The sequence below is a fragment of the Tamandua tetradactyla genome, chromosome Y (assembly GCF_023851605.1).
Source record: "Tamandua tetradactyla isolate mTamTet1 chromosome Y, mTamTet1.pri, whole genome shotgun sequence".
Lineage (NCBI taxonomy): Eukaryota > Metazoa > Chordata > Mammalia > Pilosa > Myrmecophagidae > Tamandua > Tamandua tetradactyla.
Window position 1 is genome coordinate 10780051 of NC_135354.1, and position 27008 is coordinate 10807058.

The window sequence follows — 27008 nt, forward strand, 5'->3', positions numbered from 1 at the left end:
GACACCAGCAGAAAATAACGGATCATGCTTGGAAAATTGAAGATATGGCCCAGTCAAAGGAACAAACCAATAGTTCAAATGAGATACAGGAGCTGAGACAACTAATGCTGAATATACGAACAGAAATGGAAAAACTCTTAAAAAAACCAAATCAATAAATTGAGGGAAGACATGAAGAAGACATGGGCTGAAAAAAAGAAGAAATAGAAAATCTGAAAAATCAAATCAAAGAACTTATGGGAGTAAAGGACAAAGTAGAAAAGATGGAAAAAACAATGGATACCTACAATGGTAGATTTAAAGAGACAGAAGCTACAATTAGTGAACTGGAGGATGGAACATCTGAATTCCAAAAAGAAACAGAAACTATAGGGAGAAGAATGGAAAAACTTGAGCAGGGGATCAGGGAACTGAAGGACAATATGAAGCGCACAAATATATGTGTTATGGGTGTCCCAGAAGGAGAAGAGAAGGGAAAAGGAGGAGAAAAACTAATGGAAGAAATTATCACTGAAAATTTTCCAACTCTTATGAAAGACCTAAAATTGCAGATCCAAGAAGTGCAGTGCACCCCAAAGAGAATAGACCCAAATAGGCGTTCTCCAAGACACTTACTAGTTAGAATGTCAGAAGTCAAAGAGAAAGAGAGGATCTTGAAAACAGCAAGAGAAAAACAATCTGTCACATACAAGGGAAACCCAATAAGACTATGTGTAGATTTCTCAGCAGAAACCATGGAAGCTAGAAGACAGTGGGATGATATATTTAAATTACTAAAAGAGAAAAACTGCCAACCAAGACTTCTATATCCAGCAAAATTGTCCTTCAAAAATGAAGGAGAAATTAAAACATCTAGACAAAAAGTCACAGAGAGAATTTGTGACCAAGAGACCAGCTCTGCAAGAAATACTAAAGGGAGCACTAGAGTCAGATACGAAAAGACAGAAGAGAGAGGTATGGAGTAAAGTGTAGAAAGAAGGAAAATCAGATATGATATGTATAATACAAAAGCCAAAATGGTAGAGGAAAATATTACCCAAACAGTAATAACACTAAAAGTTAATGGACTGAATTCCCCAATCAAAAGACATAGACTGGGCGGGCCGCGGTGGCTCAGCGGGCAAGAGTGCTTGCCTGCCATGCCGGAGGACCCCAGTTCGATTCCCGGCCCCAGCCCATGTAAAAAACAAACAAACAAACAAAATATAATAAAACAAGAAAATGTTTAAAGATGTTTCCCTTTCTTCCTCCCTTCCTTCCTTCCATCCTTCCTTCCTTCTCTCTGTCTTTCCTTCCCTTCCTCCCTCTTAAAAAAAAAAAAAAAAAAAAAAAAAAAAAAAAAGACATAGACTGGCAGAATGGATTATGACCCAGCAATACCACTGCTAGGTATCTACTCAAAGGACTTAAGGGCAAAGACACAAACGAACAATTGCACACCAATGTTTATAGAAGCGTTATTTACAATTGCAAAGAGATGGAAACAGCCAAAATGTCCATCAACAGACGAGTGGCTAAACAAACTGTGGTGTATACCTATGATAGAATATTATGCAGCTTTAAGACAGACTAAACTTATGAAACATGTAATAACATGGATGGACCTAGAGAACATTATGCTGAGTAAGTCTAGCCAAAAACTAAAGGACAAATACTGTATGGTCCCACTTATGTGAACTGACATTCGAGAATCAACTTGGAATATATCATTGGTAACAGAGACCAGCAGGAGTTAGAAACAGGGTAAGATAATGGGTAGATAGAGCTGAAGGGATACAGACTGTGCAACAGGACTAGATACAAAAACTCAAAAATGGACAGCACAATAATACCTAACTGTAATGTACCTATGTCAAAACACTGAATGAAGCTGCACCTGAACTGTAGTTTTTTTGTTTGATTGTTTGTTTGTATCTTTTGTTTTTGTTTTTTCTTTTTCCTTTATATATATATATATTTATTATTATTATTATTTTAATTTTCTTCTCTATATTAACATTCTATATCTTTTTCTGCTGTTTTGCTAGTTCTTTTCCTAAATCAATGCAAATGGGCTAAGAAATGATGATCATACATCTATGTGATGATACTAAGAATTGCTGAGTGCATATGTAGAATAGAATGATTTCTAAAAAATATATAAATAAATAAATAAGTAATAGTGGGAACAAATGTTAATATGAAAATTGCTCCAATTTACACACACTGAATTAAGAAACAATGAATCTGTTAATTACTGCAATGTTCCATGGTTTCTTCAAATGCTATCTATACATCAAACCATGAGGGTATTTTTCATGCAGAACTTGCAGTATTTATGGAGCATCTCCTATGTTCCCAGCAAGTCAAGTAGTATGTTGAAGGAGATAAAACCATGAGGCAAAATAAGGACTTAGGTTAGCTTAGAAGAGTAAAAATGCAAATAAACACCATGAATTAAAAATATATGAAAATGAATTACTAGAACACAAAACATATTGGAAATAGAAACAAAACCTGTCACCACAGTAAGTTCAAAAAGAAAAAAGAAGTAAAGTTTTTCTATGTATGAATCCCAGGTCTACAATTCACTAGTTGTGTGATGAAGAGGTATTTAACTCGCCAAGGCTCCAGTTTTTAATATCAGCTAAAATATAATAACAAGCAAACCCAAATTAATATGAATAATACTGAGAGAGAGAGAGAGAGAGAGAGAGAGAGAGAGAGAAGGAGAGAGAGAGAGAGAGCTTATCCTTGTGAAATTTACAGCCTCATATGGGAGATAATCAAATAATTACATAAAGCTATAATTAATCATCATGACAAGTGCTGAAAGTAAAATATAAAGATGATATGAGGTTTTATCATAAGGGCTGACATAGTGGAGATCTTAGGGAAGATTTATCTGAGAAAATATTTATGCTGAGAACTGAAGGGTGATACTAGGAGCTCAGTAATTAGAGAAAGTAAAGAAGATGGTGTGGTAGGCTGCAAGGAGGATAGAAAGCAGTTATGCAGAGACTGCATCAAGTGCTGAGATCTGAGGTTACAAAAGGCATTGTGTAATTGAAGAAAGAATGAAGAAAAGTACATATGGAAGTAAGATAACAATTTTTTTGAAACCCTTGAAGCAGTCCTCAGCAAAGAGTGGCTCCTAACTTAACCATGGAATATAGTTAATAAGCAGTTATAAAAATATTTTTTCATGAACAGCAACAAATATATCACAGCAGTGAAAGATGTTAATCATAGGATGGCATATGGGAATTGGGGAATCCTGTATTTTATGCATGAATGTTTTGTAAGCCTCTTTAATAATAAAAAAGTCAAGAGTGGCTGGACCCCCAAAGAGATAAATAAAGCATCACTAGCTTAGGCATTTGTGGTATGGACTGACTAGCCTCCTTCAAAGATTTCCATGTCAGATGACTTATAGAAACAGAAAGAAGAGCTGACAGCACTTGGACTAGGGGGACACAAGTTGACTTGGTCAGAGATGGATTTGAGAGCTTTGAGAAGTAACATGTATATGGGCTGATGACAATGTCAAAAATTTTGAACTCCAAAATATCACTGAAATTTTTGTATCTGTGATAAAGTACCATCTGCCCTATCACAGAGAAATAGTTCACACAAACAAACAAAATTGAACAAAATATTCCTTGATGCCATTTGTGGATTCCAGTGTCTTTTCAACATTTACCCTCAACATATTTCTTTGCTTCTAGGCCCAAAGGAAAGTTATATTCAAATATAACCCTGATGGGGATTAGAAGCACTGCTCTTGGAAGACAAAACATGTACACACACATGGAGAGATTAGGATATTGCAAATTGTCATAAGCAGGGTCTGAAAATATGACTCAGAATGGATTCTAAGGATATTGACCAAAGGTTTATGTAGCATGAATTAACATCAATGGGAAATGATAACTGGTATGATTGGTATGCAAGAACATCCCTACTTTCTATAATGGAAAGAGTCCAAAAGCTTAGGCAGATACAAATGTTGCAGTGAATCAATAACATGCCTCTGTTATCATTACAAATGAATGTGCATGCAAGAGGTGAATCCCATGCAATAATGTAGTCCTCATTGTAGTCACTTTTTAATGACTTTGCCATTAAAATGAAAATGCCATTGTAGGTGGCTTTTTAATGCACCTAGAACTGGAGAAAAAGAACGAGTGGTTAAAAACACAGAGAGAATTTTGATACAGCTATGGTCTTTGCAAGAATGAAGACAGATTATGGCAACCCTTAAAAGAAATTAAAGGGAAAAACACTGTGGCCTATCTTCCACGTTGACAGTGACAACCGTTGACTAAACCCATTAGGAAGAAGCTGAGCAAATGAGCCCAATAGAGGAAATGATACAGTCTAAACTCCCAGTACAAATAGGAGGGTAGAAAATGGTGGGAAATGGATTCAAAGGGACAAATGGAGTTAAGATATAAAGAATTTATGTTCATATATAATTTAATATTCAGAGGTACATGTAAACTATGTGCAATATATGTTTAGTTTACAAACATCTTTAGTTTAATTTCTACACTACCCCAAATGGAATGAATGAAAAAATAAGAACATCTCTCTGTCTTATTGAATAATACCACTTTTTCTAAGCACAGTTTTTTATTGTATAGTATAACATATATACAAAGCAAAGAAAGATAAAAAACAATTTCCAAAGCATACTTCAACAAGTAGTTACAGAACAGATCCCAGAATTTGTCATGTGCTGCATTGCATCACCTCAGATTTTTCTTCAAGCTGCATTTCATCACCTCAGATTTTTCTTCAAGCTGCACAGTTTTTAAAATGTTTTTATTGTATAGTATAACATATATACAAAGCAAAGAAAGAAAAAAAAATTCCAAAGCATACTTCAACAAGTAGTTACAGAACAGATCCCAGAATTTGTCACATGCTGCATTTCATCACCTCAGATTTTTCTTCAAGTGTCCCCCTAGTCCAAGTGCTGTCAGCTCTCATTTCTGTTCCTATAAGTCATCTGACATAGAAATCTTTAATGGAGGCTAGTCAGTCCATACCACAAGCTGTGTTTAGCTCCTCTAAAACACAGGCTAAAAGGATATTCCAATGATTTGACAAGGGATGAAGAGTTAATAGTAGAGGGATATAAATGGAAAACTAAAAATGCGTGTTTTGGTGAATAGTTAACAGGAGAACATCAACAGTTCCATAGCACTACCAGAAGCAACTAACTGTGTAGGGGCAGGAATAAGGGGTAGTTTTGATTCTATAGTTAGTGATGTTATGTTTGCTAATTCTTTGTCATGTTGGACCAATGAAAATTGTCTAAGATGGAGAGTGCTGTTGATTGATATACCAAATTAAGATATTCTAAGACATAGTTTATTTTAGACATTATCCATGATTCCCAATAGATGGAGGGAACCAAAGGATACAATGACTGAGAAATAAAATGGTGAATTGTGATACATTTATATGATGGAATTAGGTGAGGCTACAAAAAGAAGAGATGTCATGGGACACATGACAAACTGAATGAACAGTATTTTTAAATTGTGTTGCTAGTCATTTCCCAAGCTATGAAATACTGAAGAACTATAGGAACCTGCAATGACCAGGAACCATAATTCTACATAAAAATTTCTGCCAATACACATTCCTTACAAAATTCACTTTAAACGTTTAATAACATCCAATAATATCCAGAAATTATGCATATATGTTATGTGTTTATTATGTATCTTTCCCTTTTATCCTAAAGGTCCATGAGATTAAGAGCTAATCATGTGATTTTTACTACTGCACCCCAGGACATACAATAGAATTTGATTCAAGAAAAAAAAGTATGAAAATGTGAATTGGAACTCAGCAAGATTATGGTATTCTTAGCATTAAATGCATTTTGCTATAAAGAAGGTCTTGAGGTTCAAAGAACTCCCTTCCCCTCTAAAACCACTCCCTATAGTCTTGGCAACTCACATAGCCCTGGGCAAACAGTCAATTGATAACTGTTGAAGGAGCTAATCATGGCTCAGGTTGATTGGTGAATGAGGTCTCCTTTAGCTGTGGAGAGCAAAAGAATCACTTGGGACTTACTATATCCCTGTGGACTTAACCGCAGACCCCCTGTTGTGTTCCTTAGTGTACTCCTTGAATACCTTTGAGACATATATCTCTCATTATAACGACTCCAGGATCCAAAAGCCTTGTATTTTTCCACAGGGAATCCATCTTTCCTGGATCTCTGGTATTCCTGTCTATATCCAAAAGATCCCAGAGACCTGCATCTCTGAAGACAAGAGCATCTCCTTTGCTCAGTACATACCTCAATTCTTCTCCACTGGGCTGGGCTATACTGTGTGTTACTGGTCAGTTGCCATGGCGTGTGACTATTATGTTGCCATTTCAAACCTACTGCTTTGTGCTCAAGTCACATCAAAGGAACTGGGCAATAATTATTAGTCTCAATCTCTCTGCCAACAGTAACTGAAAATTCCATAATAATTTATCCTCAGGGTAATGGGGAAATCCTTAAGACAAGTCCTTTCAAAGTAGCCATTTTCCACAAAAGCTATATATCTTTACAGACTCAGATTTCAAGAGTAGAGTCTTTTATTCCACCCCTTGAAACTCAGATGGCTTTTTGGTTTGCTTTGGCCCATAGGTTATACCTTAAGTTTTTACCTTGTGAATTTCCAGACAGCTTGAGTGTCTGAGATTTGGAATGCTTCTCTTCTCAATTTTGGAAGCATGCCTCCACCATGTGAACAAAAGTGGATTAGCTTTCTAGACATATGACTAGCTTCTCCATTTTCCCTAATGACAGCAAGATGGAACCATGGCATGTAACTGGAACCGAAGTAGATTATCCATCCCAAATGTGTTCAGGACTGAGAACAGAAAACTGAGCATGTCTAGCTGAGAACAGACTGGTCTTACACAGGCAGAATTCATAATTGAAATGAAATCTGATAAAATCATAATTTCACCACTTGGAAACTCTGTTAACAACATTCACACCTAAGGTTCTTCATATTTAATAAGGTAATAAAATACCTATGTAATAAGATACAGTAAGGATTAAGGGAAATTTAGGTGAAATATTTTTTTAGTATCTTTTAAGAAATGACACTTTTAAAACTGGGACCTAGTTTAAATCTGAGTGAGAGGAATAATACACCTATTTATAATAGCTGTGCTTGAGGAAGAAAAATAAAACAATTTCTACAAACAACAGTAGAAACCCAAATTCAGAAATTTCCTAAAACTAAGTTTAATTTTTTGTAAACTACCCTGTGTGGTATGAAGTATGGAGAAATCCCTTTCCTAAATATAATAGGTCCTGTAAAACTAAAAGTGAGAATTTAATTTGTGTGTCAACTATGCAAGTGAATAAAAATAAATTTGCATGAAATAAAAACATAAATGAATAGATCCACATTGCATGTTCTCAAGAATTATTTACAGTTTGAAATAATAGTGATAAAAAAGAATCAGGGAAAATAATATAAAAATTCAGTCCTGCAACTTATTACTATCACTTAATGAAATTATCTCAATTTACAAACCATGACATTGAGAAAAAAGTGAACTTACTGATTAAGCCCAAAGTCATATGGTTAGTGTAAACTTAAGCTATATATAAGACCATAAGTATGTTTATGAATTCATATTTTGCCATGCTTATCAAGCAATTCCTCCATGTCACAGGCAAATAAGATAATAAGGGACTTAAAGCAGTGAGGCAAAGTAGAGAACTAAGCTTAGCTTTGTAATGGTTAGAAAGCAAATTCAGGAGAGAGGTGGTCTGAGAGTGTGTTCAACATCTTTAATTCATCAGTTGTGTACTAAAAGCACGGTATATGAATCTATAAGTTTTCTAATCTATGAAATGGGGAAAACTGTATCTCTCATAAGATTGTTGTAAAGTTTAAATGTTATTACCAAAGTAAAGTGCTTCCCTAGAATTAATAATATAATCAAAAGAAAAGAAAAGAATAATATGAAATAAGTACCAACATAAATAAAATAAAGAGGCAGAATTAGGGAAATAAAGAGACAGATACAGTGCTTGTCCATGTGAATTTCACACCATCATGAGGGAGAAAATCAAATATTTATGTTAATTTAGATTATAAAATATAAGTGCTATGGAGCTGTATTATAAGGTATCATTAGATCACATTAGAAGCCCTGACAGAGTTAAGGATCTTAGATCTTAGGGAAGATTTATCTGAGAGAATATTTAGACTGAAGGGTAATAATAGGTACTCAATAATCAGTACTTATAGGTACTCGATAATAACAGGTACTCAATAATCAGAGTGGGTTATGAGGGTAGAGTGGCAGTCTGCTGGGAGTCCCAGAGAGGCTGTGCCAAGTGTGAGTTTCAAAAGCAATAAAAGTGGTTATATATTCAAAGATACAAAAATAAGTTGAGTAGATTGGCCCTAGGGAGATTATTAAAGCCTTGCTAAATTGGATAGGTGAAGTGGGTAAGGCAATGCAACACCAGAAAAAGGTAGCATGTTTTAGAAATTTTAGAGTATTGCCTAAATACCATAGGTAGCCTCTGAAGTGTTATTAAAAGAGGTATGGTGTGGTCAAAAGTAGACTACCATGCTAAATGGCTACAAGCTATCCAAGGAAAGCTCTCAGGAAGATGGATAGTACATTGCTTGGCTTATTATGCTTCCTCAAAGGGAACTGAGCAACTTCCCAAACCCCAGGTTCTGGGGCTGTGAAATGGGTTCAGGCAGAGAATTGTTCTTGGACCACTTGAGCTAGTTACCAGCCAAGAGAAATGGAATAGCTCTTTAATACACGAAAATACCATATATGTTGGCTTCCCATATATTTAATCTGCTAAGATCTACTAGATCCAGAACCCATTCTCACAGATGTCTGCATGTACACACCTGCACACACACACATACACTCACACACAAACAAACCACTTGTAGACAAGTTTATTCTTTATTCTTTCTTTTCTCTACCTGTCTTCCAAGAACACAAATGACAAGATATATTTGTGTCAAAAGAAGCACATAGGCTACCAAACAATTCTGGAGATTTTAGGGTACTATGACTTCATTAGAGGCCACCCAGAAACAAATTCTGATGGCTTGATCCATTCAGAATCAGGCAATCCATGTATTCATTTATTAATTGTTCCAGAAAATATGTATTGTGCTGTATTCTACACCAGGTATTATGGGGCATGGGAGGTGCAATGATAAATAAAATAGACAAAAACATACCCTCATGGAGTTCCTGTCTCATGAGGCTTCCATCCTAAATTTTTGAGTTTACTAGGATTTGTTGACATCCAGGTATCTCTTCTTGACTGCAATGACCAAAGGACAACTGAAAAGGAGACTGGAGCATGACTTCATAACAGGTAGTGTGACCACTGAGGGATTTCTTCCAAATATTTGCTGTTCCTTCAAATTCTTAGGAGAATCCTAGAAAATGTCTGGTACAAAGGAAACTGCAAAGCTGTGGAGAAGACATTCTAAGCACACTGGTTAAACCCCTAAAGGAATGTTTTGAAAATATGTGTTGCAATATTTGCTCTTCACAATGATTGGGGTCGACTTGACATCTAATATATGGAGCACAGGGATAATTGTTTTCCTGCATGCTTGGGATACTCTCATTCAAACAAAAATTTCCCAAACCTGACCTCCAATGCCTTGTGAAAAAGGCTTTTATTATGAATCTATTCCACTTCATGAAGTACTGAAGTATTCTAATATATACTTATTTATCTAGGAATGCAACTATGATAAAAGTTAAAAGAAAATTTTCATTTGGTTGTTTGAAATTGTTACACAGATATTTCCACAATTGTAGAAGAAACTGTATATACTCAAAGTATATTTATGGAAGGTTTTGATATATACTACCTTGCACAGGAAAGGAAATTTTCATTTGTATTATTTGGAATTTTATTAAAAGTATTCAACATATCAGGAAAATCTTATTGTCAATATAAATGTCCTTTCTGATATTTGAGTCATAAATAAATTCATGTCGATTCTACATATATGTGAATCTGAGTTTTAGGAGATTGAAATACACCTTAATTTATTTTAATTCCTAATTCATATTTGGTATCATTTGATAATTGTATTATGAACTCCTTTTCTTTTACATCACATTCTTATGGATTGGATATCCTCATACATAAGCTTGCATCTATTAATATTGTAGGTAATTTACAACTTTATAAATTTGTTTGAGAACTATAAAGGAGGTAATAAAAATGCTTGTTACATAAAGGATATATTTAATGTGATAGGCATGAAAACGATTGCTACAAAGGCTATCAAATTGAAATATGTCATTTTCAGGAGTTGTGCACATGGTTAATTAGACTATTTTGTAATGCCAAATTGCAGGCGATTTACCTTCAAGAAACTCACATTTGGTTCACTTAAGATGCCAGAGTAAGATCATTTGTTTGTATCCACTCTCTAATTTCCCCCTGATTTTCTCTCTGGTTCTCTACTCTTGAAGTTAGAGTGATTTTTCCAGTATCACCTCTACAAAGGCTGAGAAAATAACTTCAAACGTGGTTTCAGAAGGCGAGAATGTAAATTACATATTGGTGAATTACAGTGACCTTCCTAACTCTTAGGAAATACTTAAATTATACATTCCAAGCAGGGACACTATGGAAGGTTTGTTTTCCTGTATCTAAATTTACTTAGCTCTTGAGCAGGCCACAGTGGTTCAGCAGGAAGAATTTTTACCTGCCATGTCAAAGACTGTGTTCGATTCCCTTTGCCTGCCCATACCAATAAATAAATAAATAAATAAATAAATAAATTGAATTAGCTCTTATCCCAATTAGTTTTCTCCCAGAAAGCAGATGTTTTTCTTAAAAACATTTAACACATCTGAAATATTTCCATACTTATTTCTTAACTATGTATCTCTCCCTTATAGACTTAAGGCTCCATAAGAGTAAAGACCCTTGCTGCAGTCCTCAATGCTATACCCAAGACCTAGAACAGCACACACAGAACAGGAAAAATTCAGTGAAAAAATGAATAGACCCTGGAAGCATTATGACATTTTTGTTTTAAAATAACCTTACATAAAGAAATATATTGAGGTTTAGAGAACTCCCTTCACTAGCCCAAGACAGGAAGGATTCCAACTCTGATTTCCCTATCTCTAAGACCTGTGGTCCTGACCATATCACAAGGCCCTGGCTCATGAAAAGCTCTCACTTTATGCCTCCTGAGGGAATTAACTCTCCACTATTCCATTGTAGGTGATGTCTCATTTAGCCATGGAGAGAGACAATCCATGCTGTGAATGAGTTCATCCTGGTGGGCTTCAGCACAGACCCTGTGTTGAGTTTATCTTATTTGTGGTGTTCCTATGCATGTATTCAGTGACTTTCCTGGGAAATACCACCCTCATTGTGTTGAAGTGTAACGACTCCCAACTCCACAGCCCCTTATATTCTTTCACTGGGAATCTGTCATTCCTGGACCTCTGGTATTCCTCTGACTACACCAAAACATCCTAGTGACTTGTATCTCTGAAAACAAGAGCATATCCTTTGCTGGCTGCATAGCTCAGTTCTTTGCTGGACTGGGCTATACTGAGTGTTATTTGTTGGCTGCTTTGGCTTATGACAGTTAAGCTGCTATTTCAAACCCACTGCTTTAGGCTCAATCTATGTCAGAAATTGTGCATCTGTCTAGTTACACATGACTATTCTTCAGCTTTTTCAATGAAATGAGACTGACCAGCAACACATTCACATTAGATTTTTGTGGTGACAATGTCATTGATAACTTTATCTGTGATGTCCCACTGCTGGTGAAGTTGGCTTGTGAAATGAAAGAGAACTGCCAGGCTGTACTCTTCTCCTTCCTGTTCTCCAACATCATCACCCCCACTCTGCTCATACTGGCTGCTACCTCTTCATCATTGCTTCCATCCTGAGGCTCCACCCTACCCAGGGCTGCCTCAAAGCCTTCTCCACTTGCTGTTCCCACTTTATTTCTGTCATCTTGTCCTATGGCTCTATTCTCTATATCTACTCTGTCTATTCTTGACCAAGCTCTAGCTATTCCTTTGAGAGGGACAAATTGTTTTCTACATTTTCACTGACATCTTCCCTATGTTGAACTCCATGATCTTCAGCCAGAAGCATAAGGATGTGAAGAGGCTCTGAAAAATCTCTACAAGTTAACACAATCAGAAATCTGAATTAACATAAATTTTTTAAGCATTTAAGAGATAATGGACAATGCTCAGTGGAAGTTGGAAAATTAGGGTTTAAAAACTTTTTTTCTTGAAGAAATCAAAACTGGAACTCTTTTGCTACTTTGTTTTGTTTTGGGGAACTGACTATAACACATGCTGCAGAAAATAGATCAAGTTTAATATCACCATATATTTTAAAGCAATATTCTGATTTAGTACTGAATAGAAGATGGTTCAATGCAAATGAGATCTGAATGAATTAAATTTGATATCCTTATTACCTCTAAATTGATCCAGCATTTTTCCACCTCTGAGATGGGTCATAAGTAAAGATGAGAAAATATAATGGTTTTTTAACATTTGGGAAATATAACCCATATCCCTCTAGTTAAGGATTCTTAGAGTTAATGTGATGATAGAAGAATAAACAATACTAAGAATTTCATGATGAGAAAACAGAGGGAGTGAGCAATTGGGAAATAAATGCAGGTGAAAGGAAAGATCAGAAAAGTCGGAGCTAATACAAATGATGCAATACCTGAAATGTGCCCTAAAATATCAATTAGGTTTATTTTGTAAATATGTTTTTTAATGCTATAATCCTTCAATACTGAAGTTATAACTTCTGAATTTAAAACTTTTTAATAGTTAAATGTAACTAATAATTCCTTACTTACAGTTGTAGAGAACAGTGAATAAAATACTACTAAAAATCATGCAAAAACCAGGTACCGATCTATCAGCTTCCTTCACAGTCTTTTGGTAGAAAAAAAGCAATCATTGGGTCTTTGTCTCCTTGTTTCATTTTATAACAATTTTTTTAATTTTCCCCTAGCAGGGTTATGGTGGTATGCCTGGAGGAGAATACTGTGAAATACCCATTATATGAGGGAGAAAACATTCATTGGATTGATGAACAATCCTAAACAAAACACCATTCAGTGGTTTTAGAACAATATTTTCATAGTCTAAACAATTTTTAAACACTTTGTCTAATATGATGTTAACTTGGAAGGCAGAAAGTTCAGACAGAAATGTTCTATACACTCCAATCAAGTTTTAGAAAGGAATTTGGAGAGGACATCTTACTTACAGTAAATATCTGTAAAATTATGAGCAAATGTCCAGCAGTCTAATGATTTCATTTATTCTCCTTATTCCACACAGTTTCCTTCCCAAGCTTCAATATCAAAACACATATAAAAAAAGTCTCCAAATCCATTTTTCTCTTTCCAAGAACTCTAAAAGTTAAGCAAGAACATACATTTTGAGAATAATCTAATATAACAAAGTGACAAAATACCATCATGCAGAATATCAATAACCTCATAGTAAATAGGTTTAAAATATTTTATATCATACAAAACTTTAAAAACTAAAAAATGGTTTACTAGATATTTCATTATTTTATGTATAATTTGCTGAATTTGATTGAAATATATCAATGTAGATAAAATACATATGTCAATACTTCGCAAAATGCAATGAGATCACTCATCAAAAAGAACAATGGTGCCAATTCATCTTGGTGATCTTACAGTCTGTATTGCTTTCTTGAAAGCCTCTTTGACATCTTTGTTCCTCACACTATAGATGACAGGGTTGAGTGACGGGCTCACCATGGTGTAGAACAGGGCAGCCACTTTGTCTCTCTCCAGGAGTAGGTGGAGCTGGGCCTTGAATACATGAAGAGCAAAGACCCATAGAAAAGCACGACTGAGATCAGGTGGGAAGCACAGGTGGAGAAGGTCTTGTGCCTCCCAGAGACATAGTGGATCCTCAATATAGCCAGGAAGATGTTGAAGTAGGAAATGAGGATGGCAAGTATGCTGGACAGTACTGTGAACTGTGAAGTCCACTACTCCAAGAAGGATATTTTCATAGAATTGGGTGTCTGTGCAGGGCAGTTTCATCAGTGGTGATGCATCACCTAAGAAGTGGTCAATGACATTTTTTACCACAGAAACGTAGTAGCATAGGCTATGGCATTCAAGAAACCTCCTACATAGGCCCTAGCAACAAGGCCAGCACAGAAAGAGCTACACATGGTACCTGAATAGAGTAGTGGGATACAAATTGTCACGTGGTGGTCATAAGCCATGACTGCTAGGAGATAGCACTCAGTGTAGGCTACAACACAGGAAAAGAAGAGCTGTGCTCCACATCCATCCAAGGATATACGTTTATCTTCAGAGACACAATTGGACAATATCTTGGGGATATACACAGATGTGTACCAGAAGTCCAGGAAAGACAGATTGCCTATGAAAAAGCACATGGGTGTGTGCAAGCAAGAATCAGTCCAGATTAAGATAACCAGAAACATGTTCCCTGACAAGGTTACCAAGTAGATTGTCAGAAATACTCCAAATAGAATCAGCTGCAACTTGGGGTCTGCTGAGAAGCCTATCAAGATGAATTCAGTAAGGATGGAGAGATTTCCCACTTTCTTTTCCATGGAGGAAACAACTGTTAAGATTGAGAAATCAAAATTTCATATAATGATTCTCCTACTGTAAGAAGTAAACACGGTTTTGATTATGTCAGTTATTATTATCAAGAAATGTGTGGGTTTAAATTCTTCAATATCTTGAAGCATTAAACTTAAGTCTGGTTTTTGAGGAGACCACTAGAATTTGGTTCAGAACCTAGATTTAAAAGTAGGGCTTTCAACGTATTAGCTGTTTAATTCAAGTGAAGTCCCTTTTTTATCAGACAGCTGTAAAAAATGAAGCTCATGAGCTTATAGCTGCCTGACAGGTCACTCTATTGAGGAAAGTAGACATACATGAAAGTCCCAGCCCAATAATAGGTACATAACAGGCACTAACAAAATGCCAACATCTGTCTACTTATTGAGAACTTCTCATGTGGGAGGTATTTTGCTAATATCGATACAAAAAATATTGTGCTAATGTTCCTACTATTATTACTAAAAATAACAAAAATTATATATTATTCACTATATGCCCATTATTATTCCACCATATGCTTAAGCCACTTAATACTCACAACAACCTTATAAGATTGGCATGATAATGACTCTTCTCATTATACTGCATGAAGCAGAAGCACAGAGAGTGGTTTGTTTTATTTGTTAGTTTTCCAGGCATAAAGTCATTTCTTTTTCTTGCATAAAATCTCTAGATAAAGCCCACACATGGAGCCTGCATAGAATCTCTGGTGTGGTTTTTCACAAGATGATCAGTGAATTCTTGAGATGGAGATATGGTGAACACAGTCTCTTTCCAGAGGTGGGGGAAAGGTTGCTACTGGTCTTGGATATGTTATCAAAGTTGGCTTTGAGGAAGCCCAGCAAAGCCATGCAACCCCTGGCAGAACTGTTGCAGTGGCCCATGCCAGCTATCAGGAGCAGTTTCTTGGGCATGGAGTCTGGGACAATGCATTGCCCCTGGGACATGGATGAGACACACAGGCCCAGAGCTCTGGCATCCTCTTATGTTACATGGGAAGGTGTGGGACTTGCAGTTCTTGTTCACCTAGTACATCCAACATATCTGGATGATAGAGAGCCTAGTCAGAATGATGGCCCCATGGATGGGGATGTCTGCCTCCTTGGCACACTGAACTCATATTGGCAAGGCAGACTGCTAGTATGGGTCTTTGTTGGACAGACATAATTTTTAAGACTGTCTCCTTGAGTGCCATGTCCAAGGTCACAGAGCCAGTAAATACGGAGCTGAGGTTTCAACACAGTATTTTATTGCCCTAGTGTCCATGCTCTCAACAAGTAAGCTATTTTCCTCTCTTGAAGGTGGAGGTTTTTCTCTCGCATTCTCCTCACAAGAGTAAGCTGATAGCCTTCTCACAGTCTGAATTTCCTTATTAACTCAATACAGTTTTAAAATAATATTTCTCATAAGAAATTATTGTTTTTCAGTGTCCTTTATTAATTTGAGATTTACAAGTGTAGTTGGGATATTTTTGGATAATATGCATCTTGAACCTTAAGTAGAACCCACTTTTTGGTGTCCAGGTTCAGAAAGCATGAAACCTTCAAAGTGTATGCCCTGCAGTTCCTAAGATTTTGAGAAGAAACTAAGACAAGGCATTTATATAAAAACAGTATAATTAACAAATTAGAGCTGATGGTCTTAATAGCCTGTTGAATGCCACGTGTCTGTCAGAGAGAGCTGAAACCAAGAAAAAATTGCAATTTATTTCAATGTTTAAGACATTTACCATGAGCTCAATACCGAAAATGCAACCTCAGTCTTCAAACTTGAGGCCTAGAGTTCCAGCTCATTAGGAAGTGAGCTGTGGGTGTTTTCATTTTTTCAAATATAATGTTTCCAGAGGCTGTGACTTTAGTGCTACATGGGTAAAAGTGGCCTGGAATCCTGAAAGGCATTCCATTCCTCCACCTATTAATATATAATGGATCTCACTTCACTAGCACAAAAAAGTAAAAATGATTTAGCCCTACAATCCAAGTTCTTTATGAGCTAGATTCAACTTCTCTTTACAACCTTCTGTCTCACTACTAGTCTTCTTTCACTCAGGATTTCAACCAAACTAAATTAGTCACATGATCAGGTTACCCATAATAATATTGTACAACTTAGGACCTTCACATTTGAATATACAGCCCTGTTCTATTACATTTCTATGCTAAAATATTCATATTATCATTTTATCTTAGCAGGAATGTATGATCGCTTTACACGATGTATGAAGTGTTGGGTTATAAAGTCACCATCTCTATGGTTACACTGAATTTTTTCAGCCACTTTATCATTTGTTTATACAAGGAAACTTATATCTGTGACTTACTGAGCTCATTTTAATATAAAATAACAGGCAAAAATGCAAATTTTTATGGCAGTATGGGCTATGACATTCAAGAAACCTCCTACATAGGCCCCAGCCCATTACTATAGAGCCCATTATTATAATGGATAAAGCCTATTGCTATAATTCTTGCTTTGTCCCTGAAGAACCAACAGATAAAGTATATTTTTTGGTTTATTCCTCTGTAATTCTTCCCAGAGTAAGAAATACGTAAATGAGGCCTTAAAAATGGAGATGCATTGATCCATGGCAATTTGTTTCAGGGATAGTAGAAGGAGTGCACCCCATTAGAAGAAACAGGGTGTAACACAGTCCTAAGGTGGGAGGGAGCTGGTGAGTTCAAAAATTAAGGAGAGATTGCCTTAAGGTGGGGTGGAGGGACGTACCAACCAAGGAGCTGGAAAGGTCACCAGATCACAAGAATTCTGGAGTCACACTATGGATTTTGACCTTCAGTTCAACACAAATGGAAGCAAGGGTCATTATCAAGGGTCACTGGAATAAAACTACATTCAAAGTTCATTGTTTGGCAAAGTTCATTCTGGCTATAGGCTGGGAAATGAAGTGGAGCAAGGGCTCCCTCCAAACTAGAAACTTTCTGAAACCTTCCTTCCTCTGTCACCTGTTCAGAGTCCATCAGGAAAAGAAGGCATTATAAAGTTCTGGAAAGAATTGCTGTATCTTGTGTGTATGGCGAGTCAGCCTAGCACAAGACCCAAGAATGGCCAACCTAAGGCTCTCTGCCAACAGGAATTTATACTTACATAGTGATTTATCCTCATACTAATAGGGGAGCACCTATTAAAAGAGAAGGTCCTTTTAAAGTCACAGAAGTTTTCTGCTTTATGTTTAATACAAGATATCAGAAATTATCAAGAGTCATCAATGAACAGATTGGAAGAAAGTTTTAATGCTCTATTAGAAGACCTAATATTATAATCAGCATTTTGACTTCAGTGTGTGATACAATTTTACTGAAAATTCATCACATTATATTTCAGCATCAAAGCTCTGTTTAAAATAAATAAACTGGAAACCTATCATCTGTTGGTATATTGAAAAAAATGGCTACATTTCTTTACAGGCTCTGGTGTCAAAAGTGGAGTCTGTTTTTCCACCCCTCAAACCTGGGGTGGACTTTTGGTTCACTTTGGCCAATAAGTTGAACCAAAATTTGTACTTTATGAATTACCAGCCAACCTTGGTCTCAGAGGTTTTGAATGCCTTTGCAATCCTGACACCATCATGTAAACTATACAGGGTTAGCTTTCTAGACATCTGGCAAGGTTCTCTCAGTTTCTCCAGCTGGTAGCAAGCTGATCCCCAGATCTGTAAGTAGGGCCATTCTAGATCATTCAACCCAATTGAGTGAAGAACTGAGCACAGATAATTGAGATAACACAGCTGAGTGTTGACAGCTCTAACACAGGCAGAATCCATAACTGAAATGATACCTGATCATATCCTGATTCCACCATTTGGAAACTCTGTAATCATGGGAGAGTCTCTTAACAATGCTCCCTCCCAAGTTTCTTCATCTTAAAGAGGTAAGAAAAACATCTACATAATAAGATATAGTAATGATTGAGGAAATCATAAGTAAAATATATATTCCAAAGTCTGATAGGAAATTTCACTTAACAAATGGAAGTTATTTAAATTCTGAGTGAGAGTAATACCTTACCAGCTTCTAATGACTGAGCTTGAAACAGTAAAAATAAGATAGTTTCTACTAACAGCAATATAAGCAGAGTCTTCCTAAAATCTTTATTTTTTTGTCAGCTACTCATCATGATCTGTAAAAGGAGTTGTAGGCTTGGAAGGATGAAGTCATTGGTTTAGGACGAGGCATTCTTAAATCAAGATTAAGCCCTTAATTTCACATTTATCACCTGTGTTATTTTGACAGACTCACCTTTCTTCTCTAATATTTGAAAAATGTGGTGGATCAGAGAAACAAAATTTTTAAGATTCATTTTTATTAACAGGTTATATGAATCCATCATAAAATAACAATAGATAACCTCACTTGTAAAAATATGCTATGAGGAAAGACTGTTAATCTTTTAAATACATATATCTTTGAATACATGGAAGGCTACCATCATATTGTTTTAAATGAAAGACATAATGAACTGAAAATAAAAGAACTTTTAACTTTAAGTTTTGGACTCTTTTAGATGTTAATTAAAATCAATCATGTGAACTTGTGTATTTTCTCTTCCCTTTATATCCTCGACTTCTTCATCTGCAAATAATTAATGGCTGTTAACTGTTTAGTATCTGGACCTCTTTAAAAACCTACTAAAAGCAAAGATTATCCCACCAGAACACATAGTATAAACATAAAATTTTAGAGGTTTCACAAATTACCAAAAATTTACCCAGGAAATTTCTCATTATGATATTCATATTAAAATTTTGCACTTAGAAGATGCTTAAATTTATTTCTACTGTTAATATTCTATAATTATAAGAGACAAATGATAGGTAAGTCAATTTAACATGTTTATAAATGAATTCCTAATTTTGCTTCCAAAAGTAGATCTATTGGCTGATTCCCACAGATTGGTTATTAAAATTCCACCCTTTCAGCTCCACAAGACAGAAATTTGGCATAGTCCTACTCACTTTCCTTCCTATGTTCTTTTTGATCTCCCAAGAATTCCTGGTATAATTATGCACATAACAAAACCTTAATTGGAGCATTTCTCACCAAAGCTACTACTAAAATCTGAGTCCAAACATCAGTTTTGTCAGGCATATTGTAATAATTTTGTAGCTGTACACAACTTACACTCCCTAATGTCTATAGCCTATAGTCCTTTAACAAAAAAATGGCAGGTCATGTCATTCCTGTACCCTGTAAATTGTCCCATTTTACTCTAAATTCAAATTCCATGCAATGCATCCAAGTTCCTCTCAAAGCTCGTCCTCCATTCATAACTATTTTCATTTCCTAACATTTTCCTCAACATTAACTCTTTCACAGTCTTGCTGGCTTTCTCATTATTTATAAGAAATTCTAACCTTTCCCAGCATCAGAGGTTTTGAACGGTAACTTTCCTCTGCCTAAAAAACACTTCTCTTAGGTAACTGCACAGCTCACCCACATAAACTTTAAATTCCCTTCAAATGCTTTTTCCTTTCTAAGGCCCATCTTGAATCACTCTGTTTAATATTCTATGCCCACCTGCACCAAGACTCTATCTGTGTGAAAAGGCTCAGGCTCTACTTTTTATTCTCCACTTCAACTGCATTTTTCCAACTCCTGCTTATGAAGTTTATCATTTTTTTTCTCACACAAGAATGCAGCATCCACAAGGGTGGAACGATTTCTTCTTGTTCTGTCTTTGTTATGTTATGCATTGTTTGGTTTTAGTATTGTCTCTCCAGCACATTCAACAGTTCCTGCTAAAACTCTACCCACAGGTAGACTTTCACAACTTCGTGTGCTATAAGACTATTAAAAAGGAAGAGCAAATAAAAGAGGGACTCATTCCCAAGGCCTCAAAACTATCTTCAATTTGAAATAAATTCAATTAATATGTGAATTTGTATAAAGACACAGAAAGATTTAGACCTGTATGGCTTCTCAAATGTATCTTTCCCAATAACAGCCTAGCTCCCTCTTCCTTCACTGGAGTCACACAAAATTCTGTGGAAGAATTGTGTCTCTCTGGCACGTGAAAATGGAATATTAATGAATGGAAATTGCAATCCTGCTAGCTAGGAAAACAAAATTAAGAGTAAAAACCTGGGGGTGTGCAATGGTGGCTCAGTGACAGAATTCTCACTTGCCATGCCAGAGACTTGGGTTCAATTTCCAGATTGCCCATGCCAAAAAAAAAAAGAGTCAAAACATACCTCTATTTTTGTCCTTTAGGTTTCTAAACTAGGGAAGAAAATGCATGATGGGTCCCAGTGTAAATACCAGACTGAATTTCCAATTTGAGGTGAGGGCCAATGTATCATTGCATTCCACCATATTTTAGAAGACAGCACATGAGGGAATGAGAATAAGAGTATGTACGTGTGCTTCTGGATGTGTGTGTTCTTGTGTTTGTGTGTATGTTTATGTGTTTGGAATGGCAGAGATCCAGTGCCCCATTCCTGAGGTTAGCTGAGGGTACAAGAGGCCAAAATATATTGCTGTCCCACTTCCAGGTATTCAACATTGGTCAGAAATGCAATCTCCTGGAAATGTCACTTTTCATTCTCTGCTCTGATCTTTTTTTATTGTCTTTGCTGGAAGCAAAATATGTATTTCTTTTACAGCCCTTTGGGACTTCTTCTATGCAAGACCCAGAAAATTTAACTCAGTCTCCAAAGATTCAATTATAATTCCATAGTAGTTTGAATATGCTGCATTAATTAGGATATAGTGAAATAAAGAATGTTTTAATAACAATTGATCCATCAAGGATATGTGAGAATAAAAATATTAAGCATTCCATAGAAATTTTCTATATTGTGAAAGTACATTTTCTAAAATATAATGTGATTTATAACATTGTTCCTTGCCATGTGCTCTCGATTCTGGCCACACTATCCTTCTTTGCCTCCTCCTTCATCAAAGTCCTACTATCCAGTAGCAAGAACTTTTAAAGTTGACATAAATTCATGGTATATATTTAAAAATGCTGTTACATTTAGAATTGTGCTACATTATATTTAATTTTTCTTCATCTTTTAGTATTGAATTTCTCATGGGTAATAATTAAAAAGCAAAGAAATACAAACATTCATAGAACCTTGTTTGTTATAAATCAATGTTTCACATGATACAGATGGTCATTTTGAATTGTGCCAGTAGAATTTAAAGCTTTTTGAAATCCTTGTCTCTATCTATCATCTATTTCTGTCTTAGTCATATAGCTGTTATACTTTTTCCCTTAATTCAGTAATTTTGGGGAAAAAATTTAAGGCTGGAAACCCATAGTCACCCCAAAGAATGATATTCATTCTCCCATGAACATAAGGAAGTCTGTTTTCTTCATATAATGGTAAACCCGTAAACAAGAATCAGAAAAATAATAATAAATCTTGTTTCTAATTCTACTTTAGATTGGGTCACTTTCTCACAACTTTCTAACTAATTTTCTCTCCGAAAAGTAGGGTACTACCCTTCAGAATCACAATTTCTCAGTTTACCCTCCTTAATTCTCTCCTGTGAACAATGTCATTAAAAGAAAATCATTCAAAATATCTAATCTTAAGAATTATTCCATAACAAACAGTATCATTCTGATTTCCACATTTATAGATTGAAATAAACATACAGGCAATTTCTGAACTGTTAAATGAAAGTAAAAGTAAATCTATTTTTATTTTAATTATCTAAAATATGGCCAATTTTATAGACTATATTCCAAGAAAACAAACAGCAGTTTATCCAAAAGCCCCAACCTTATTAATGCCACTGTATTTTAAAAAACCCCTGAACACATTAGCCCAGAACTTATAAAAATACAGTGGTAAACTGGTGATTCCAGATTATCCAGTGATTTCTTGCTTTATTTATTTCTGAGAATTCCAGATGGTTATCATGACATAAAGATCATTTGCAGAACAGTTTCAATTATTTACCAAGTATTTTAATTTTAGATATTGCTTCTAAGCAATATTTTCTCAGTGCCTCTTTCACATCTTTATTGCTTAAACAATAAGCTGTAGATCAAAGGATTCAACATTGGAACCACCACAGTATAGAACACGGACATCACTTTATCCCATTCCATGGCCCCGCTAGAGCCTGATATGGAGCAAATGAAGAGTATTGAAACATATTACAAAGTGACAGTTGTCAGATGTGAGTCATAAGTGTAAAAACCTTCTGATGACCTCAGGTAGAAGAAATATTCAAAATGGTAGCAATGATCAGAGGTAGTAAATAAGTACAGTGAGAGTGGTGTCATTGGAGGCAAGTACAAAATAGAGAACAGCCTGGTAGCTTCCTTCACATCACATGCCTGCTTCAGAAGAGGGGACAGATTACAGAAGAATCACTAATGATATCATTTGCACAGAAGCTCAGGGTAAAATGTTTTTTGTTTCTTTGTTTGATTTTTGTTGTTTTTGTTTTTAGGGTGCATTTCATTCATTAGGGTTTTTCTTATTTTTTAATTGAGAAATCATCACACACATGCAGTACATACACCTAGTATACAATTAATGGCTCACAATATCATCAAATAGTTGTACATTCATCATCATGATCATTTTTAGAACATTCACATCACTCCAGAAAAAGAATGAAAAAGAAAAAGGAAAGAACTCATATATTTCATTACTTTATTTCCCTCCCTCTCATTGACCCAATTTTTTCAATACCCAATTTTTGGGGTGGTATTTCAATCTACCCAATTTTTCACTGTTTATCCCCCCATAATTTATTTTCTTATCCTTATTTTTTTACTCCTCTCTCCAGACCCTGGATAAAAGGAGCATCAGACACAAGGTTTACACAATCACATGGTCACATTGTAAAAGCTATATAGTTATACAATCATCTACAAGAATCAAGGCTACTGGAATACAGTTCAACAGTTTCAGGTAATTCCCTCCAGCTATTCCAATATACCATAAACTAAAAATGGATATCTAATTTATATAATGCTTAAGAATAACCTCTAGGATAACCCCTCATCTTTGCTTAAAATATCTCAGCCACTGGAACTTTATTTTATCCCCATGCTCTCTTCCCCATTTTGGTCAAGAAGGCTTTCTCAATCTATTCATATTGGGTTCTGCCTTATCTCTGGATTCTGTTCCATGCTTCCAGGGAGATTTTCACCTCTGGGAGTCATGTCCCACATAGGGAGAGGGCAGTGAGTTCACCTGCCAAGTTGGTTTAGAGAGACTACACCTAAGCAACAAAGAGTTCCTATGGGGCATGTGTGGGAGCATGACTTTCAAGCATAATTATGAGTAAGTGTAGCTTCTGCTTTGCAGGAATAAGTCTTAGGGCTCAGCATATTGAATTGGTTGTCTCCACTGCTTGTGCAAATATCAGGAATTCCTCTGATGTAGAAGTCTTATATTTCCCCATCTCTCCCAAGTCCCCCAATGGGACTTTGCAAATACTTTCTAATTCTCTGCCTGCATTACTCTGGGATATATTGAGGCATCAAGTTAATCTGCACAAACCAATAAGATCTCACACCTTATTCAAGATTCCATGTAATTGTGCTGTTCAAATAAACTGACCATACAAATTAAGTTAGATAATGTGCTACTCAAAATATAAACTGTGCACCAAAAAACATCTCTCCTTTTGGTCTCACACAGAAGTTGAAGTTTTTAAATCTGGGCAATATCATCCTTTACCATGTAAATTTATTTACCTCAGTTATATCCAAATAAGCTTCATTCATATCTCTAGTTGAATTTTTTAACAGTTGCTTTATGAGGTAATGCTGACTTTCATAGCTTCAATGCTGTAACCCAGAACTCCAGAGAATGACCAGACTATATACAAAAAGCTCAGTATCTCAGAATTTAGAAATAACAGTTACAACTCCTAAATATATGTGACAACTGAAGAGCTTACAATCTAGAATCCTTTACAATAGCCCCCTACCTGATAATCCATGCTCTCAACTTCAATTCTCTAACTTTATATATTATGGTTAGTTCACATGATTCAGGCATGATATGTTTGTCTTTTTGCTTCTGCAATTTCATTTAACACACTGTCCTCAAATTTCAGTCACCCAGTTGCATGCCTCACAACTTCATTCCTTCTTGTAGCTGCTCAGTAGTCCCTTACATGTATACATCATAATTTGCCCTTCCATTCCTCAGTCATTGTAACCTTAGGCCACCTCCAGCTATTGCTAGTCATGTGCCACCATAAACACCAGTGTGAAAATGTCCATTCATGTCCCTGTTCTCAGTTCCTCCCCTAGTCTCCTGTGGAACCACCACACTGATGTCCAGAGCAGTTGCTATTCTCAGCTTCCCTATCAATACTAAATATGGACATCCCTTTCTCCACATTTTCTGTAGCACTTTCTTTCTGTTCATTTTTAAGCAGTTTTATGCACATATCATACAATCCAAGCTAACTAAATAGACATGCCATCACCACCATAATCTATATGAAAACATTTCCTTTGATTCAACAAAGATCCATACTCCTCCTTCCTATCTCCCACTTGTTTGCATTTAGTTTTGGCATAATGCCTTTGTTACATTCAGTGGGAGCATATTATAATGTTACTATTGACTGTAGACACTAGCTTGCATTGATTGTACTTTTTCCTGCATATCATCCTATTTTCAACACCTAGCAATGTTGGCATTATTTGTTCTCCACTTGCAAAAATGTTTTTGTATTTGTACATTTTATCATCATCAGTGTTCACTTTAGGCATTCCTTGTTATATTGTCTCAGTCTTTATCCCCTATCTTTCCTTCTGGTTTCATATGTACCACCAGCCCTTCCCCCTCAACCATATATTCATCATCATTCAATATATTTATATTATTCAGCTACCATCAGACAGCATTGTGATATAAATTTCTGTATTTTACAGTCAGTCCTGTTGTACATTCTGTATTCCTTCAGCCCCAAATACCCAACCTTCACCTTATTTCTAAATTCTGATAACTTGTGTTCTTAACTTTAACTCTCAAAGTTCACTCATTAATGTTAGTTTATTGAGATCATACAGTATTGTCCTTTTGTTTCTGGATAATTTCACTCATCATAATGTCCTCAATGTTCATCCAGTTTTTACATGCTTAATTAATTTATTCTGACTTACAGTTGTGTAATATCCTATCATATGTACATACCACAGCTGGTTTGGCTGCTCATACACTGATGGACATTTGGGCTGTTTCAATCTCTTGGGAATCATAAATAATGCTGCTATAAAAATCTGTGAGAAAATGTCCATTTGTGTCTCAAGGTAAATGCATTACTGATGATGAAAGTTGAGTTAAGAAAGCCACAAAAGTATGAAGCTGCCACAAGACTGCCACATATACTCGGGGACATTTCCTGTGCATAAAGCAGGGGTTTGGAGATTGCCACTTAGCAGTAATAAGCCATGGAACCCAACAAGGCACTCTCACTAAAAGCCAGCCCAGCAGAGAAGAAGGACTTAGCCAAGCAGACAGCAAAGAAGATGCTTTTTTCTTCAGTGAGACAGGATTTGGGGAATAGAGACAGAAAAAACCCAGAGGTCCAGCAATGACAGGTTCCCAATCAAAAAAATACATGGATATGTGGAGTTTAGAATTGGCAGAAATCAGAGAAATCATGGTGATATCCTCCAAGAGACTGAAGATGTAAATTACAGAAACAGCAAATGAGTACTCTCTGTAACTGCAAATGATCTGTGAATCTCAAAAGAATGAGCTCCTTCACTTCGGTGTAATTTTTCTCTTCCATTGACAGGGTTTCTAATATATTTTAACAGGAGAAGATCAATGAGTATGTCATGAGTTAAGATATCAGCATCACCCTCTTCTCATCATTGTCATTTTAGATAATTAAAAATCCCAAGGTACACACCTACATGGTTTGCTGAACTGGGTGTTGTTCCTGTTTGGATAAGAAGGGGATCAGTTCTCCTTTGCTAACTGAGGTGCTCAGTTAGGATGCCACCTAAACAGTGTGTGTCTCCTTATATTTTTTCACTTATTTGTCTTCATTTCAAGGGAGAATGAGTTCTATCTGTTTTTCTGCTTGTACATGGGTGATACAGGAAGAGAAATTTATTTCACTTACTCATCCCCCAACTTTCAATAGCCTGCTCTTTAGTCTGCTAGCCTAATTTTCTTGAACCCTGGCTTTATTTCTTCTTGGCCCCTCCCTTACAACTAAAGCACCAAGATAAGCAAAACAAAAACAATAAAATGAAAAATTGAGAGAGAGTGTATTGTTATCATTGTATAATTTACAGCCTCATGGGGAAATAAAGAACTACATAAAGAATTATTATACATCATTAATAGAACTGCAAAGAAAATTTAAG

General features: G+C 35.8%; 1 pseudogene; it reads right to left on the bottom strand.

Moving 5' to 3' along the window:
- Positions 1–13727: 13727 nt before the first annotated feature.
- Positions 13728–14665, bottom strand: LOC143672511 (olfactory receptor 9G4-like; annotated as a pseudogene).
- Positions 14666–27008: the final 12343 nt, after the last annotated feature.